Below are 16,062 nucleotides of genomic sequence, written 5' to 3' on the forward strand. Positions count from 1 at the left end.
TAAAAATGGGGGCGCGTGGGTGGCTCATTCGTTAAGCATCCGATTCTTGGTTTCATTTCAGGTCATGATCTCCTGGATGTGAGATTGAGCCTGGTGTCAGGCTTCATGCTCAGTGTGGAGTCTGCTTCAGATTCTCTCTTCCTCTCCCTGCTCATGCTCTCTCTCTCAAAATAAAATCTTAAAAAAAAAAAAAAAAGAGTACTAAAACTGTTCATAACTTTTCACCAGATATACCAAAGGGAATATTACAGGTCTGTATAAGGGTACTGATGCAGCAGAGGATTATTTATTATCAGAAAAGAACGAGAGGCACCTGGGTGGTTCAGTTTGTTAGGAGTCCGACTCTTGATCTCAGCTCAGGTCTTGATCTCAGGGTCGTGAGTTCCGGCTCTGCTTTGGGCTCCACGAGGGGCATGGAGCCTACTTTAAAAAAAAAAATGAATGCAAACTGTTGAGTGAGACTTCTGGTGCATCCATATGATGAAACACTCCTAAGGTATCAAAATTTAAGTTTTAGAAAAAGACTATAAAACCCGGACAGTGTAATCCTAGTTCTATTATAACAAATACCAAAGGGATATGCCTCAGTACTCTGAGTGACTCTAATGTTTTTCTTTGGGTGTTTTGTATTTTCCAAGTTTTCTGCAATGAATATATATTCTGTTGTAATTAAAAGGAGGTTTACTGAGGTATACACACAAAAAATTAACCCATTTTAAGTGTGCAGTTCTATGAGTTTTGATAGATGTAGACAGTAATGTAATCACCTCCACTGTCAAGATCTAGAATGTTTCTCTCACCCCCAAAATTTCCCTTATGCCTCTTTGTAGTCAACCCCCTACCCCTATCTCAGCCCCTGGAAACCACTGCTCCATTTTCTGTTGTAATTTTGCCTTTTCTAGAATGTCACAAGAATGGAATTATATAGAATACGGTCTTTTGGGATGTGGCTTTTTTTCTCTTAGCATGTTTTTGAGATTCATCCATTAGCTTCCATACTCCACATGAGATAATGAAACATCTTTAACCCTTAAGCTGCTGTCAGGTGGATTTTCCATTCCTCGCAATTTGGCAGCACTCTTAACTGATATAATGATGGACATCACTTTTGAAATTCTACTCATTCTTCGAGATCCTCAAAATAATTTCCTCCAAGGTGCCTTTCAAGATAGCTCTGCCCCCATGCAATTATGATTTGTTGAATCTTTGTGGTATATTATGGCTCCAATAAGGCACTCAGATTATTCTTTGTAATATAGTTAATTGCATCCTCATCTAATCCATCCTAATACACCCAATCAATGAAATATTAGGCTTCTTAAAGCCAAGCACTATCTTATTCCCCTACAATGCACATCATCATTTGCCAATCTTATTTGTGTTCCCATTGCTTTTCCAGAGTGTTGCCCTCTCTGCTCTGGCCATTCCGGTCCCTTCCCTGTCCTATACATGTGCCGTGCTCACTCCCACTCGTGTCCCTACAGGCTACAACAGGCCATAGGATTTCCAGGCCTCCCAGATGGTGTGCTGGTAATGAGTAAGATTCCAGGTGTCTGAGTCTGTGGATGGTCTCTGCCTAGCATGAGAGGCTGGATTGAAAATCCTTCTCAGAAGAGGGAGCTCAATTGAATTGAGAATTGTGAATTCTAATGTCTACCCGTGGCCTCTCCAAACTTTGTGTTTGGTCTGGACCCCTTTAAGAAAATAGACAATTCAAACCATGTCATGTGTATGCATTGTATGTGAAATTAGGTCTTGTGTCACCCCCAGGCTCCAAACAAATCTAGTTATTTTGCAGGACTTCTCAGAACCTTTGAAAAACCATGTGCTTTTTAAAATCCACAGAAGGATATAATGCTTAGTATTTCCCCAATGTATTTAACCACAGACTCTGCTCCATGGAAAAAACATTTATTTTGATGACTTCCTATTCAGTTTTCCCTCCTTTCCCCTATGATCCTCTGTGCTGTTTCTTATATTCCACATATGAGTGAAGTCATCAGAGACGGAGAAAAACCATGAGAGACTCTTAACTCTAGGAAACAAACTGAGGGTTGCTGGAGGGGAGGTGGGTGAAGCGATGGGGTTACTAGGTGATGAGCGTTAAGGAGAGCATGTGATGTGATGAGCACTGGGTATGATACGCAACTGATGAATTATTGAACTCTACTTCTGAAATTAATGATGTACTATATGTTAGCTAATTGAATTTAAATAAAAAAATAAATAAAAGTAAAAAACATTTATTTTGAAATGATTACTGTCTCTCAGGAGGTTGCAAAAATAGTACAAAAAGGTCTTGTGTTTGCTCCCTATTTTCATTTTTCGGTTGCAGTAATTTGTAGGACTCTGGGACTTGGCAGCCACCTTCAAGAGTTATGCACTCCCTTTTACTTAAGATCTCCTGCTTCAACGCAGCACACACAACTGCACTTTGCAAGCTTAGCTTCTAGATTCCAAAGGCCAGACCCATGCTGTATATATATTTTTCTAATCTTCAGCGGCAGACACAGGCAAATTAAAACCCAACCAAAATACCATATTTCAGAGTAGAGTGCATGTTAAATGCCTTATTTCTCCCCAAGAGCTTGTCATTGACACTGTTAATCAGGAACAGGTAAGCAAGCCCTGATTACAGAGCGACCAAGAAATGGGAGATCTGTAATGAGGGGACAAAACCAGCCAAACGTGGCATCCAGCTCTGTAATGCTGGCCTATAGATTGCCACTTGCTTGAGAGTAATTTCTACTTAAGGACAGGTTAAAAGGATGACACTCCCTACCCCGGATTTTAGGAACTCCTCACATTTGAACATTCAAAGCTCATCACAAATGTGCTGGCCTCACCCTGCCTCTGAGTTGTTTCTGCTTCTCCTCATCTTCTCTGCAGCCCCCCACCCCTGCAGCCCCCCACCCCAGCAAGCCCCCCTGCATGCCCCCTGCCCCCCATACATCCATCACCCGCTGTAGTTTTGCATGCGCAGTACCTGTTCTCTGTCGTGCCGTTCCCTCGCCTTTGCCTGTAGAAATCTGACTCCGTCTCCACGTCTCAGCAGGAGGGTCTCCTCCCTGGTACCCCAGCTAGAATCAACCACTCCTTCTCCTCTGCTTCCTTGGTCACATTTCTATTAGAATTTTTTTGCAAGGGCTAGAAACTTAACTCAGACTAACTTACACAGTGCTGGGCAATTTACTGGGTTCAGAGGCAACCTGTGGGAAGGGCAGAGATGCCAGGGAGCAGAGATTTGACTGAGGTCATAGCACCCCTGGCTTCTCTCAGAGCATCATCAACCTCAGGGTCCCAACCTCCACCCAGGGGAGGAGCACGTAGTGGCCGTGTTCCGATTGCACCTACAACTCTGCACCCGGGCAGGATGGGCTATACTCTCCCAGGACCAACACAGCAAGCCCCGGGAAGGACCCCGGACCCCTCACTGTAGCCAGGAGCAGGAGGCCCTTGGATTGGTCCGGGACCAGGGCCAGGGTGATCTGGGTTTGGCAGCTTCCACTGAAGTGACACAGGAGGGCAGGGGCAGGAGGTAGGTGGTGCTGTTGGCAGGAGAATGAGGGACGTGTGATGGGACTTCCGAGCACTAGCTACCACTGACAAGACGGCTTGGCCTCTACTAAGAACCCATCACATTGCCTTATTTGGACACACACTGACCCTCGGTCCTTTCCAGCTGGATTCACAGCTCATTTAGGGTAAACACCTGGTCTTCCTGGTCCTTCTGCCACCCCAGAGCAGGCCACAGCCATGCCTTCGATCCAGTAGGCCCCAACAATGTTTGTTGAGTTGAATAGTCATTCATAAGCTTATTTTGCACTGATGGACCTAATGTGGCATGATTCGTGACATTTATAAGATTTAGACATTCTCACAGATCCAGGGGGGTTAAGAGGGAGGCTGACAGTTGAGAGTTCCTCAAGGTGATCCTGCCCCCATGGCAGACTCCTTAAGCTGCCTTGAACCTATCATTAATTATCTAATTAAGATAAAGACATAAAGCCAAGATTTACCATCAAGTCACCTTGCCACTACTTTGTTAAAGTTTTATCAGTTAAAGTTTAAAATATCTGATAGTGCTTTATTTTGGATTAGCATAGTCATTAACAATTATGAAAAACACTTTTATAGATTTTAACTTGCCAAATTCAATATTGCTATATTTTATTTAAGTGGCTTATATTTAGCTAAGTCCTTTTGATTTCCATGGTAGCATTAGATCAAGTAGTAAAAAATATTTCAATGAGGGGCGCCTGGGTGGCTCAGTTGGTTAAGCGACTACCTTCAGCTCAGGTCATGATCCCAGAGTCCTGGGATCGAGTCTCGCATCGGGCTCCCTGCTCTGCGGGGAGCCTGCTTCTCCCTCTCCCACTCCCCCTGCTTGTGTTCCCTCTCTCGCTGTGTCTCTCTCTGTCAAATAAATAAATAAAATCTTAAAAAAAAATTTTTTTTCAATGAACTATTAACTCAAAAAAGAAGTGTTTGTTTTAAGTGTATTGTCCCAGACTGTCTAGAACATTAATATAGGAGTGTGCTTGAAAAACATATAAACGGTTTGCTCTATTGGGCACCAGGAAATGCTGAGGATGGGTCCTCGGGGCCTACGGGGTGGGAAAGAGACAGCCTGGAAGCAAAGGTCCCTCTCTCCAGGCTCCAGAGGTAAGGTGGATGCTATCCCTGGTCTTCCCTTTCTCTGACCCCATTCTACATTACAAATACTGCCTTCTAAAGTGCATCAGGTTCTGTGTCCTCATTTTTATGTCTGTTGTCAGTGTCTTAGTCTAGGCCTTGTAGTATCTTACTAGAACAAGGATTGGCCCTTTTTCCATAAAGAGCCAGATAGTAACTATTTGAGTGTCTGTGGACGTACCGTCTCTGTCCTAACTCTTCAACTCTGCTGTGATGGAAGGAGCCATAGACAGGATGTCAATGAATGGATGTGGCTGTCCTCCAGGAAGCCCCAGGCCATGGGCTGGGTTTGGCCCTCAGGCTGCAGTTTGCCAACCTCTGGAAAGCATTCCCCAACCACCTCATTCTGGGGTCAGTGGCCTGTTTTCTTCTTTACATCCCCAGATCCTTACAGAGTGTCTGGCACCTAGGAAGCATTCAATAAAAGTTTATTGAAAGAATGAATCCCCCACGCCAAGCACCCGTACCTATGATGGTATCCTATTACTGAGCTGTCAGGTATTGTTTTCAATTTCACTAACAAGATAAAAGATCTAGAGCTCTTTTTAGATTTACTAAAAATTAGAAACCTGTTTCTTTTTTAACAACACATCTACCTGTTTCTTTATTGTTCTGTATACAATTGTTTCAGAAACACACAATCCATCATCTCTTATTGTAAGCATTTTAAAACATGTTCCTCCTGGTGGTTAAGTTTGATCAGGGCTTAAACAAGAGGTTTTTGTTTTTTGTTCTGTTTAAATAAGAGTATCTCAGACGTAAGTAATGATGAAAAGACCTGCTGGTTGGCCGGAAGACTATCATATCATTAAACTTTGTGTTTGGCCAGACATTTTTTGCATATCTTTGGGGTTAATCATTGTTGGAAGAAATTCTTCACCTTGTTACTCTAAGTCATAGCAGAAAGGCTTTGCTTTAATTGTTTGCTTTTATGAAGAAGGGTTACCATGGGTCACACAGCTTCCCTCTGTCTAAACATCACTCCATGCTAAGTGGGTGTGCGCTCCTTGGGACTGACGTGAAGCTCCTGTGTTCAGGGTTAAGTGGGCATCGACACACCCAGTATGAACCTCTGTGTCAAAGTCAGATTTGGGTAAATTATCCACCAGTCCCAAACCCTTCTAAGGTACCATGCTTTTAAGAAGCTATTAGCGGATCACAGACCCAAAATGCCACCCAAACTGTCCAAAAGTTTTGGGGCTTGACACCTTATGCACCCCCAGAAGCCAGTGAGGAGCTAGAGCTAGCCTCTACCATCTCCTGAGAGTCAGCTGTGCTTGTCTCTTCCTGTGCCTCCCCGGTAACAGCTTGAAATCGGCTGTGGTGAGAGTGTCTGCACCATAAAAATAGGCAAACAATACAAATCAGTCCTTAGCAGGGCCAGGTTTTTTACGTTTCCCAGTGGGTCTTTGGCTAACTCCCTTGTAAAGTCAATTTTTCTCATGCCCTTATACTAAGATGTATTAAAAGAGCAGTTGACCAACGTGCATTACTTCTAACACCGTGGGTTCTAGAAAGATCGATATTACTTGATGTCTGTCTTCAAGGAGTCTGTCTGGGAGAAAAAATGTGGACATATGAAAAGATAACTAATGATGTCAACCTCTGGAAGTGAATTGGTGTGTTTCTTAACTTCCCTGCATCTCAGTTTTCTGGTCTGTAAAATGGGGATTAAAAATACCTTGCAGAGGGATGCCTAGGTGGCTCAGTTGGTTAAGTGTCCAGCTCTTGATTTCGGCTCAGGTCATGATCTCAGGGTCATGAGATCGAGCCCCACGTCAGGCTCCATGCTCAGCAGGGAGTCTGCTTGAGATTCTCTCACCCTCTCTTTCAGCCTCTCCTCCTCTCCCTGCTTGTGCGTGCTCGCTTGCTCTCTCTCTCTCTCAAATAAATAAATAAATCTTTTAAAAAAGACCTTCCAGAAATCAGAGGATTAAATTAAATAATGTATATAGCATCTAGCCTATAGTAAAGCTGACAGTATGTGCTTAATAAAAAAAGTGGCTACTATTATTATTATCATTGATTAACTGAAGAAGAAAGAGGTCAGAGACGGGGAGAGTAGTAGGAAATTACGATTTGTAGCAAGTAAGCCTGTAGTGGTAGTTTCCGTCTGGCGACCACTACCTTGACCAAAAGGGCTCGTGTCAGGCATCTGGTCTACCACCAAGGCCCAACTAGCGTAACAGTCTGGAGAAGGGTAAGCTTGGTTTTTTGCTCTTGGCTCTCACATCATCCTTCCTGTGCCTTTAGGCTTCACTCAGGGCCTCACCTATCAAAGGACTCAAAATAAGACCAGGAGAAAAATGGCTGCTTCCAAAATCTCAGCTGGCCCCACACCAGGGCCGAGGAACCTCTGTAACGTAAGGTTGGTATAAAGGGAGGAGGCAGAGGTGCATAGAGCTTACAATGAAATTGGTGTCTATGGGAGCAGGAAAGAATCACATGACTGTTGGAACATGTTCTGAGCTGGCTACCTCTCCACTGTGCTTTGAAAATGAAGCTCTCACTATGGTAACTGGGTCACTGTGGACATTCTGAGCAACCACAAAGGAGAGACGAGCTAAGCTCTTGTTTCCTTCCAGGAAGTAGAAAGTATTATTTCAGGTGTGTTTGGGGAGGATTATTTTAACAATTAATTGAGTTTTATACCTCCCTCACCATGGAAATCCAAACATACAAAAGGAAACACGTTCTCGGTTTTTTTTTTTTTACACACTAAGATGTAGAGATGTATCTGCTTATATGCTCAAAAGAGAGGGAACTTTCACCAGCAATGATACACACAATGTGTCCCATTGGCCAGGATTAGGACAAATACCTATGTCCTCACCACACAGGGCGCTGGGAAACTGAGGACCTGACTTTTTTCAGCCTCCATAATGCAATGTAGACTCTGCTAAGAAAGAGAAAGAATAGGGGAATAGCTGTTAGGTAGACAACCAGCAGGGTCTGCTTTTGCCACTAGCCTCAGAAATGTTGGATGACTAGTAGGCTCATATTATAAAGTGGGATTACCACTGGATTTCACCCTGTATGAAAACCCCAGTATTTCAGTACCATATGGCTGGGTGTGCTTTGCTGGGAGGGACTCTCAAGTTCTGCCTGGGCTCAGCAGGAAAGAGTGAGACCATCAGTTAGGGAGGTCTGCCATGGGAGTGGGAGAAGAGAGTGTCAGCACATGGGCAGCAATTTGCCATACTCTTTCTGGAAAGTTGTCATCTTGTTTGATTTCCTTGCCAAGGATTTGAACCAGCCTTTGGAGAGCTGGGCATACTGATGTAGTTCCATTGGGTACAGCTGTGGACCTGGAGCTTCTGGTAATGTCTCACACATACACCACCATGCTGGATTGTTCTCTTCTCCGTGTCCAGGTTTTTCTTTGGCACATTTCTCCAGCTGAAATGATTGGATGAAATGTTATGGATTAGATCCAATGTCTCCTGCTTCAGTGTTCATTTCACCTGTAATGGCCACTCCAGGTGAATTGGCTCTTGTCTGGTGCGGTGTAATTTTTGCTCCTCATATCCAGAGAAACTTGGTTGACATCTCTGTATTCCAAGGTAAGGAGTGACTGACTCATTTGGTCTTTCTTAGAGCATAACTGCAAAGAAAAGTATTAATAGTAAGCACACGCCAACCACAAATATTATCACTGCTAATGATACGTAACATGACAGGGTAAACTTTACAGTTGACAAAACACCTTTGTATAATTGTTATTGCTTTTAAGTTTCAAGAGTGACAACAGTGTGTTAGTCAGTGTGGGTCATCACATTTGATTGAGTCCTTACAACCTTTTAATCACTATGCTCAGTGTTTATGTGCATATATTTATTCATCACTTTAATCCTTGCAAAAATACTCTGAGGGAGGTACTATTGTTTTTCTTTGGTGTCAGATAAGGAAATTGAAGCCCAAGGAATTTAAGTAACTTCCCCTAGGTCATACAACTTGTAAGTGGTAGACCCTGGACTCAAATACCATCTCATTCTAAAACCTAAGCTTGGACCCCTGCTGTTACTATTTCCATTTTAGTGTCATTGTTATTTCCATTTGGGAGCTGAGGAAGCTGATGTCTCATGATGATTACCGGTGGTTCATCTGACAGGGTCAGGGGTTAGGATTAGGGTTTAGAGTTAGGGTTAGGTTAGGGTTTGGGTGAGGCTAGGGTCAAGGATTGGGTTAGGGTTAGAAAATTCGGGTAGGGGTAGGGGTAGGGTTGGGGTTAGGTTCAGGATAGGGTTAAGGGTTCAGGTTAGGGTTTAGTGGTTAGGGATTAAGGGCTAAGGTTATGGTTAGGGGTTACTGTTAGGGTTAGCCTTAGGGTTAGCATCCAGTTAGGGTTTAGAGTTAGAGTTAGGTTTTGGCTTCATTTAGGGTTAGTGTAGGGTTAGCATTAGGGTTAGGGTTAGGGTTAGGTTAGCGCTAGGATTAGGGGTAATGTTTCCCATCCAGCTGGCATAGTGGTGAGCGGCCTCTCCCTCCAAGGTTCTTATTCATTACTTCCAGATGCTAAGACCAATGTCTGCTGCTACCTGGTTGCATGGTCAGTGCTTTTAGAAGTTAAAGATGGGGAAATCGTTGTCTGTGTCCTTCATTAGATATGAGCAGCATATATGAGCTTCCCCCACAGAGCTCCTCAGAGCACAGAGGAAAGACAGCATTCTGCAAGGCAGATCGGCCTGGATGAAATCTTGGGGAATTATTTTCCCCCTTGAGCCTGGACTCTCCGTGTGGGAGAAGCAAACTATTTTATAGGATTTCTGGGAATTTTAAGTGTGCTATGTGTATGAATTCTGCCCGTAGGGCCTAGTCTCATAGGCAGCCTTCCTTTTCTAGTTCCACCTGCCTGCCTCTATTTATAGTTTTTTGAGGACTGTCCTTTCTGCATTTTAATCAAAGAATGCTTCAGAAAAGTGTGCCCTGTTCATGGATTTTTCCACAGGGATTGGATCAGAAGCCCTGCTACTGGCAGTCTTTTGTACCAAATGTATTCATAAAGGCTTTGGGTTTTGTAAAACAAAGATGAATTATATTAGGTGTCCGTGTCTTCATGTCAAGCAACAAAAGCAAGTCCCAGCCAATAGTTTCACCTGTTTAGAAGCAAAGATGGCCTTATTCGTATCAGAGGGTCTCAAACCTAGGTCTGCCCAGTGAATAAAGACAAAAAGGCTACGTGTCTACAAATGGCTAACAGGAACTCAATATTTATTCATTTTTCTCTTGAAAGTGGATCCTGAAACTTTCAAATGACAGCTACAATTTAGTCATGCCTTATGCCAGACTGCTGGTGACCTAGAACGTTATCCCTGGTGGCAGCTTACACACAGCTACGTGTGGGCCCTCCATTGGGTTACTTACATCCTAATGTCATTCCCTTCTGGTCGCTCCGTTCTGTGAGGGCAGGTTCCTTATAGACGGGACTGGGACACAGTGGGTGTTTAGTCAATGTCGATGTTGGATGTTGCTGATGGATGGAGGGATGGATGGTCCTAACTTCTTCAAAGTGAAAATACTATAGAAAGGAGACTCCCAGGCTTTAAGACACCAGGCATATATAAAAAAAAATAATAATAAGTGACACTTCCCTCTGGGCTTTTTGGCAGAAACTTTCCCTCTCAAATTATTTAAGCATGCATGTAAGAAGAAAAACTGGGCAAGGGAAGTGAGCTTGCTGGGTGACATCGGTCCTGGCCATAGTCAGCCCCAGCCAGAGGAGGGACCATCCCTAGGCTCCCGGGCTGGCCACAGTCACGGTGACAAGAGTACCACTTCAGCTTTCTGGGATGAATTCACGCTCATGCCCACAGTCTCCTGTCTTGGGGTTAAGAAGGAAGTGGCACCAGAATTCAAGAAATCTATTTTAGGTTTTGCTTTTTTGACTCTACAAGATGAATAAGCATGAAAAACATTTTTCCTCAATTCTGTAACAGCCTTGGGTAGTGAGTAATAGATGCATTTCAAAACATACAGACCTCATGGAGAGCTATGGCGGTGTTTTTAGCAATAGTTTGTAGGGCAGAGGAGAGCAACCATCTACAGAGTATCGACCGCACACCAAGCACAATGCAATTATTTTCCTATCCTCAGCAGCCCTGTCAGCCAGGTTTTATCTTCCTTCATGGTAAATGAGATGTCACGTGACCCACCCAAATTTGTAAAAGGAACAGTCAAGATTCCAATCTAGATCTAAAATAACATGGTAGTCTTAAATAAGACATATTCAGGTGAGTTAATAGGAAAGGTAACATGCTTGATGAATTGGCACATTTGCATCCCTGCCTAAGCCATAAATAATAATACAGGAAGCACAGATATTTGTGTTTTGATGTATTGGCTCCGTCTATAGATCATATGTTTTGGGTTGTTTTGTTTTCTGCTCCTGGAAATAGATTTGGGCCAATGCATCTGTAGGCTTTCCTCTGGTTCCTCTTGGAATCACCTGCCATGTTTGGCACACTTTTACCACTCAGCATTTCACAAACTGGTGCCTTGAAGAACACTTGTCAACCAGGAATTACTAAGTGGGACCCTAAAAAACCTTAGATGCACAAATTTAAATTAAACAAAATTAACAGATTTATTTAACGTAAAACTTCTCAGTTTAGGGGGCCTTTAACCTGCTAACATGTATTATGCATTGTCAAGGGACAGGTAGTATACATCTCCCAAACTTATTTGAGCCCACAATATTTTTTTTCACCACACTTATTAACATCTCCAAAATGAGTATGGAACACAGTTTGGGAAAACTGCGACTAAACGGATTTGTTTTTCATGAGGTCAGTCCTTAGAAGCCATTTCTATGTAAGTACCGTGTATACAATTCCAGAAACGACCTTCAGATGAACCGTGAGCTTTTTCTCGGTGCCTAGTGCAAATGTTTTCTACTGGGACTGATAACCCGGACTAAGTCAGCTCCTAAGATTCCCAGACCGGCACTGTCTCCCAAGCTATGGTCACTCCACAAATGCTCAACAGCAATAACTATTCATACAAAGCACTGCAAAGTTTCAGAGTTCTTTTGCCCACATGCCAGAGGTAGTCACTTACCTGTTGGTTTCCACTGACAGCAGGGACCATGTCTCACTTACCTTTCTCAGTCCTTCATTAACTCCCCCAAGTCTGTTGGAATAACCCTTGGTTAGATGCCTGCTCCGCTCTCCAGGTAGGCAAGGCAGGTCCTTCGGTCTCCACTGACCATCAGTGAAACGAGACACACAAAGGTGGATCTCCGTGTCAAATTTTCAAGCAGCACAGCCAGGACTAGAACTGACAACTCAGGATGCCGAATAATAAGATCATTCTCCTAAAGGCATACTGGCAGAGGGCTCTAAACTACCGAATAGTAGTTGTCTAAGGAGGAGAGAAAATTGAGCCTGAGACTTAGACACTGCCCCAATCGGTCTGTAACTCAAGAACACAGACACAAAATACCCATGTAGGAGGAACACGCAGCCCTTCTCATCCCACGGGCTCTCTGAACAGACCCAGAGGGCAGTTGCTATAGGGAGGCAGATGTTAACAAGCACAAGAATGAAACAAACTCTTTCACCACTGGATACGTGAGAACAATCAAATACAGAAGAACCGTCCTGCCACTGCCCATGGGAAAAACCATGTGCTTGTCGAAATCATTCCCACTTGGGCAATTATATAGAACTTCCCTCTGCTTTCACGTTTTCCAGAACTGTGCCAGGGAGTTATCAGACTGGCCAAAGTTCTACATTGATTGTTCTTATTCCTTTGTCCAAGGGGGAGTAATACAGAAGGTATGAAATATTTTATAGATTTAATTTAGGGGTAATATTTATTCCACGTGTCAGGGTACCCCTGAGACCACTGCTGGGGGGAATGAGAGCCATGGGGGCTGGCGTTCTCCCAAGGTCCTTCACCAAAGCTCCCAAGCAGACCCGTATGGAGGGGCAGTGAAGGACTGTCTAATGATCCAGTTACTGTTCCAAAATCTACAATGCAGGAATGGAATTTAACACAAGACCATGGCCCTGGCCAAAACATTATCCATAGAACCAAGATGGTGAAACTCAGAAAAGACTTCCAGAGTCTAAATATTATTTTGATAAAATACTTCCATTTTTCCAAAACCTAGGCTTAGGAGCATTTCCAAGGGAATGTATTCCCCCCACAGAGTGATTTGCTAGAAGCAGGAGAAAACAATGTGATTTCCATGATGACAAGAGAAAGGTCCATCCAGAAGGAAGCATTTTAACATCCCCACTTAGGGAGATAATCCTGAGAAAATTCAGAGGAGAAACTATAGCCTATTTTCATAAATGATCAACAAAGTCCAAATTCAGAATATTTAGTAATAGAACGTATGTCTTGATATTTTTTTTAAAGATATTATTTATTTATTTGAGAGAGAGAGAATGAGAGACAGAGAGCATGAAAGGGGGGAGGGTCAGAGGGAGAAGCAGACTCCCCGCCGAGCAGGGAGCCCGATGCGGGACTCGATCCCAGGACTCCAGGACCATGACCTGAGCCGAAGGCAGTCGCTTAACCAACTGAGCCACCCAGGCGCCCTATATCTATGTTTTAAGAGAAGTTTGAAGCCAACCTCAAAGGAACAACAACCTGTGGCTGGAGCAGACCACTGGACATCAGAGTCTGTTCACAAGAAGCTTGCCCAGAGTCAGTGTAGCCTTCGGGGATGGTTACATCATCCCCTCGGAAGCAGGACTTGGCAGATCTCTGCTCGGTGCTCCTCCCTTTACGGGGCTCAGCTACTTCCTCCAAATCAGCTTCTCTCTCTCTCTCTCTTTGACAGAAGCAATTCCACTTCTAGAAACTCATGCTAAGAAAACAGTGTGAAACTGTGAGTCCCAGGACAAGAGTGATGACATGTGCTTTTTAGCTGACGACTTCCTAACCCCAGCGTGGTGCCTGGCCCATCGTGAGTGCTCGATGCACAGTTACTGCATGTGTGAGGGAATGGCCGAGGATTTGTGGAGAAAGACATTTCCTGAGACATTACCTGTAATAGTGAAAACATTGGAAGAAAACTATTAAATAAAATATTGAACATCTATATGATAAAATACTAAGCAGTCATTAAAATTATGTTTTTAGATAAATTCCAGCGGCATAGGAAAATGCTCACAATAGAATTTTAAATAAAAAATCAAGATATAGGGCACCTGGGTGGCTCAGTCGTTAAGCGTCTGCCTTCAGCTCAGGTCATGATCCCAGGGTCCTGGGATCAAGTCCAGCATAGGGCTCCCTCCTCAGCGGGAAGCCTGCTCTCCCTCTCCCACTCTCGCTGCTTGTGTTCCTGCTCTCGCTATCTCTGTCTCTGTAAAATAAATAAATAAAATCTTTAAAAAAAATCAAGATATAAAATTATATACCAAATATAGAGTAACAACCCAATCGTGTGTGAAGAAACACACACACACACACACTCCAGTTACATCAAGGTGTTAGCGGACTTGTTCTGTGTAGTGGTCCGGTTCTGAGCAATTTTAGTATTCCAATTCATCCTTTTTGTTATTTTCAGGTTTTTCTACAATATGTATATGTGCACATACTAACAAAAGTTATTTTTTTTAAGATTTTATTTATTTATTTGAGAGAGAGAATGAGATAGAGAGAGCATAAGGGGGGGGAGGGTCAGAGGGCGAAGCAGGCTCCCTGCTGAGCAGGGTGCCCGATGCGGGACTCGATCCCGAGACTCCAGGATCATGACCCGAGCCGAAGGCAGTGGCTTAACCAACTGAGCCACCCAGGCGCCCCCAAAAGTTATTTTAAAGAGAGAAAATTCCATAGACAAAGTGAAACATGAAAAAGGATGCCAAAGAAAAATTTTGCAATATAGGTTACTATTGTTCATTTATAAACTCCTCACACATATCAAAAAGCAAAAGATGAACAGTCCCACAGAAAAATGCGTAAAATATATTGTGGCAGAGATTAGTTTTCCACCAAATTCCACTCTCTACACTGCCCCCCGCGGGCCCCACCCCTCGCAGTCCTGGCTCTGTGTTGGGTTGGTCAGCCCAGCCACACTGTACTTCTCAGTATCCCGAGGAGGTGGATGTGGTCTTACAGCCAAATTCTCTCCAGCACAGAGTGACATGGAAATGAAGGGCGCCAATTTTATGGCCCCCAAACTCTCCAGGGTAGTTTATACATCAGTAGAATCTCATTTCCAAAACTTAATGTATACTGAGCTATTAACATGAGCTCAGCTCTTTATAGACGTGATGTCATGTAATCTTACCAACAACCCCCTGAGGTAGGTTTTAAGAAAAACCTGTTTTTTCCTTCCTATGTAAGGAAAACCCCGGTTCTTCCTACTGTGCCTTTCTGTCCCATGTTTCTCCTGTGTGTTCTCATTACTTTTACACGACGACCATGCTCACACTCACATTCACACCTCTGGCCCTTCTGGTCACCAAACGTGTTGGGGGTGTCTTGCCCACACCAAGCCAATTCTCTGTGACACCAGCTGGGTGTCCTACAATTTAATTCCATTATGACACTATCCACTCAGAGACAGTGTCAGATCCCCACAGGTTAAGGGTTCAATCAGTCCTATGGGACTGTCCCCTCACCTTCAGCTGCCAGTCACAAGCCCAGGTAATCACCGATGCTTCTGACCAACCTGCTACAGACTGAGTTTTCATGTCTCCCTCCAACTCAGGATGCCAATAGCAAGCCCAGGCTGTTACCTGGCCATCAGTCAGAGATTCCCATGACCCCCCTCCTTGAGTTTGATTAATTTGCTACAACAGCTCAAAGAACTCAGGGAAACACACTTCCCGGTTTGTTAAACAGTATTTTAAAGGGTACAGATGAACATCCAGATGGAAGCGATGTGTAGGGCAAGGTACGTGGGGCGGGGCAGGCACCCACTCTCCCAGCATGTCCTTGTGTTCCACCTGGAAGCTCTCCAAACCCTGGACTCTTGGATTTCTATGGAAGTTTCTTCAGGTAGGCATCATTGATCATTAAGTCCACTTTTAGCTCCTCTCCCTTCTCAAGAGAAAATCCCAAGCTTCCTACCAGGGTTTGGTCTTTGCGGTGACCAGCCCCCAACCAAAAGCCCCCCCAGAGTAGCCTCACTAGAACAAAAGTTGTCCCTAATGCTCTTACCATTTAGGAATATTCAAGGGGTTAGAAGCCTTATGTCAGGGATGGAGTCAAAGAGTAAGTATCAGAATAAGAGATGCTCCTGGTGTTCTTATCACTCAGGAAATGACAAGGGTTTCAAGAGCCTTGCATCAGGAGCTGTGGGCAGAGAGCAGTCGATACGTTCTACTATTTCACACAGGTATTATTATTCTCCCCACTTTAGTGATGAGAAAACTGATGCTACAGCCTCAGTTTTCCCTGTGACATGTG

Source organism: Mirounga angustirostris, unplaced genomic scaffold (genome assembly GCF_029215605.1).
Source record: "Mirounga angustirostris isolate CCGP_5_RB_7025 unplaced genomic scaffold, mMirAng1.0.hap1 SCAF_8, whole genome shotgun sequence".
In the NCBI taxonomy this organism is placed as follows: domain Eukaryota; kingdom Metazoa; phylum Chordata; class Mammalia; order Carnivora; family Phocidae; genus Mirounga; species Mirounga angustirostris.